At 36.4% G+C, this 3,596-nt stretch overlaps 1 non-coding gene across 1 annotated transcript; it reads right to left on the bottom strand.

Moving 5' to 3' along the window:
* Positions 1–462: 462 nt before the first annotated feature.
* Positions 463–569, bottom strand: LOC113868285. The gene has a single exon (XR_003505306.1). It is a non-coding gene; the product is annotated as a small nucleolar RNA R71 (small nucleolar RNA).
* Positions 570–3,596: the final 3,027 nt, after the last annotated feature.

Raw genomic sequence — 3,596 nt, 5'->3', positions numbered from 1 at the left:
GCAAATTTAAGCAAATTCAAAGAGAGCAGCAAGAGAGTTCTACACTTCCACCTCAACCTAGTTAAATCCAAAGACAAATCAAGATGTAGAGCCACAAAATGAGAACATTAGGGGACTACGCAATTCCTAATTTACAAGGGTTCAGCTCTTCTATTTGAGACCTACAATCCAGGCTAACCATTTTGAGATAAAACCTGCACTCTTGAATTTGGTACAGCAGGACCAATTTGCAGGAAACCATTCAGATGATCCAAATCTGCACATCTCTAATTTCTTGCAACTTTTTGACACAATCAGAATCAATGGGGTGAGTGAGGATGCAATCAGACTCAGATTATTCCATTCTCATTGAGAAATAAAGCCAAGTGTTGGCTTCAAGCTCAGCTACAAGGTAGCATTTCAACATGGGCTGATTTGGTCAACAAGTTTCTAATCAAGTATTTTCCCCCTTCAAAAGCTGCAAAAATCAGAGGTAAGATTACATCTTTTGTTCAGCAAGATGGAGAGCCATTGTATGAGGCATGGGAAAGATACAAGGAGTTATTAAAGAAATGTCCTCATCAGTGCATACCTGAATGGATGCAACTAGGAAACATTTTATAATGGATGACTACAACAACTAAAATCATGATAGATGCAGCAGCTGGAGGTTCACGGAGTTCAAAAACATTGGAAGAAGCCCAGCAAATTATAGAAATGATGGCATCTTCAATGTATCAAAATATGAATGAAAGACAAGCTTCAAGGAGAGGAGGCTATGATGTAAAATCTATAGAAGCCTTATTTGCTCAAACCAACTACAAAACCAACAATTTTCTGAACAGCTTGCTGTTTTGACTCAACAAATAAGATAAACCTTGCAAAATGTTTTCTTCTTATAAGGATATCACTACTTTAGCCTTATGATCTTGTGAGAATGACTTTACCATTTGGACACATAATCACTCCATTCAGATGTTTCCATAGAGAATGATGGGGAAGCGTCCAGAAGGTCATCCATACAATAAATAAACTCATTCTGAAAATGTTTGTCGATGGCAAGCTTATGCCTTCCTAGAGCTGTTGCTGTTCCTTGGAACATTTATAGAGACTTTTAACATACTTTCTTAGCATCCTTGAAGAGCGTAGGAAAAACAAGAAACTGCTTGCCAAACTTTTGCATGATGGCTCATATTCTGAGTTATGGATGCTCTATATATATTTCTATTGCTCTTCCTCTGGTATACCATTTCAAACAGTCCAATCTATTCCAATTTTAAATGCAATTGGATACCTTCCCATAATAGTATTTGTGTGTCTGGAAGATTTTTTCGTTTGCTGCAATCATCCAATTATAGAACATAGATGTTACGCTTTAAAGTTCGGCAATGTTAGCAAACCATGGTGTTCGATTCGAATCTTGAAATAGGCTTTCATCTAGAATTACTCTTTATTTGTCGTAACTTCACTGGAAGGCCTAAGTGGTAGTGTTCTTGGAGCACGTGCTCAGCAACTCCATTTCCTTCCTTCTTGTGTTTGATCTCTAACTCAATGTCTTGGAGAAGTAGCAAATCCATCCTTAATAACTGGGCTTTGCATCCTGTTTTGTCAAACAGAGTACATTAAGAGCAGCATGGATCAGGTGTAATAAACCTTGGAACCTATTAATATGATCTAACTTATCAAATGCATACTATAGCTTTAAATTATTCGCTATTCTGTAAGTTGTGTATTCTTGTGCATTGTTTAAAGAACGACTAGCTAGAATATAATGATTATATTTCCTATCTTTTCTGCTAAGACATCGCACTCTAGCTGCACTATCACTGCATCACACGATCAGTCAAGGGTATTACCAATCCTGGTTTATGCAAGAACTAGGATGCAGAAATTAAGTTCTCTTCTTTCAAATAATCAAACTAATTATGCAACAATTATCATAAAAATCAAATTCTACATCCTTACTCAACAATTCACTCATATTGGCTTGACAATTTTAGAAAGTACATTTAATGACCTTGCGACTAGGAGAAATCTAGCATGTCCCAAGAAAGTTCTTAACTCCTCTTACATTTCAGGTGAGGCAGCTCTCTTCTCAATTAACTTTCTACTTTGAAGGGTCCACATTCCCATTCCTTCTTGTGAATTTTTATGTCCTAAGACTCAATCCTTCTTGTACCTATAAAAGTCCACTTTTCTAATTAAGCGCCAGGTTTTCGAAGATCTTTGTACAAAGCTGCAGAACAACGAGATAAATTAGCTAGACATGATCAAAAGAATGGCAATACAGATAAACATCCCATAAAACCTCTATGCTAATTCCTCTTCAATATAATAAAAAAAATAGGATAGCATACGATCTTTGAAATGTGCGTGAGCATTGTCAACCAATGACGACATCTCACTATAGCAAAACTGCCAAAAGGACAATGTAAATATGCTTTCTTTTTCTTGTCTTTTGAGGTCACTTGCAATCTGGATAACACAGACCAAAACATAGAGAAAACAATAGTAGTTAACCGCAGCTAATCTCTCCAGCATTTTGTTAGCAAATAGAAGAGGGGAAATGATTTTTCTGATGCATCGTTCAAAGCTTCTATAATTATGCCAATCCGCCATCAAGGTTGCTGTCCTAGTAGGATTAACTCATTCTTCATTTGGCACAACAAGTGATCCCACCCTTTTAAGCACTACTGAAGCCGAACTAACTCCTTAAACTTCATAAATGGATAAATAACTCTTGCATCTAGTAATTTTCAATCACCTTTCTCACTAATCTTTCAATAGTTGGATTAAGTCTTCTTGAGGTTGGAACAACAGGCTTTGAGTTCTCCTAATACATATTACTATGCATGCAAAGGATGGATCTATCCTTTCGATCTGAAATATGCACTCCTAGAGCAGATTTGTGCTCCTCATCTCTCAAAGCTTTTCTTCTTCGGGTCTTTCTTCAGATTACATTTATTATTACAGGATTGTGCTATGGGCTTTATTAAGAAAACATTACTCAATGAGAAGGATTGCTTAAGCTCAACTTGGGCTTTTCTTTCTTCTCTTCTTTTGGTGTAAACCCTTCTAGGGAGTGGTAGCATAATATATTGAAGAGATTAAATTGCAAAATACATTCTTTCAACTTCTTCAGATTGTTCCTCATCGATACCAACATTTATGGCTGCAGCTATGTGTCTTCCAAGACTGACTTTCATCAGATTTCTCAATAATGGAATGTATCACAACATCTATTACACTCAATTCTTCATGGCAGCTCATATCTCAGCTTGGATGTTTGAATAGCTCTCAAATACATTAAAAATAACCTTTTTTTCTCTTGTAGAATGGCTCAGCATCAATTCACCTTTTTGTACATCAATCAATGCTCTCCTGTGGCTAGAATGGCACTTTCTAATTATGAGGGGGAATTTCGCATCTACCTTCCATATCAAGTATAACAAAGGTTAACAAGGGAATATAACTTGTCTACCTTGACTAAGAGATCTTCATACTTCCATAGGGATCATGTACATAGATTGTCCGCTAGTTGAAGGTGTTATCCTCGTTGGCTTTTACTCGTCTTCAATTCCAGCTTTCTTTATAATATTCTAAGGGCATTAATTTAT

This window comes from Abrus precatorius, unplaced genomic scaffold (assembly GCF_003935025.1).
Source record: "Abrus precatorius isolate BTA unplaced genomic scaffold, Abrus_2018 Scaffold5, whole genome shotgun sequence".
In the NCBI taxonomy this organism is placed as follows: Eukaryota; Viridiplantae; Streptophyta; class Magnoliopsida; order Fabales; family Fabaceae; genus Abrus; species Abrus precatorius.
The sequence above is the reverse complement of the archived record's forward strand: the minus strand, read 5'-3'. Positions and strand labels throughout refer to the sequence as shown.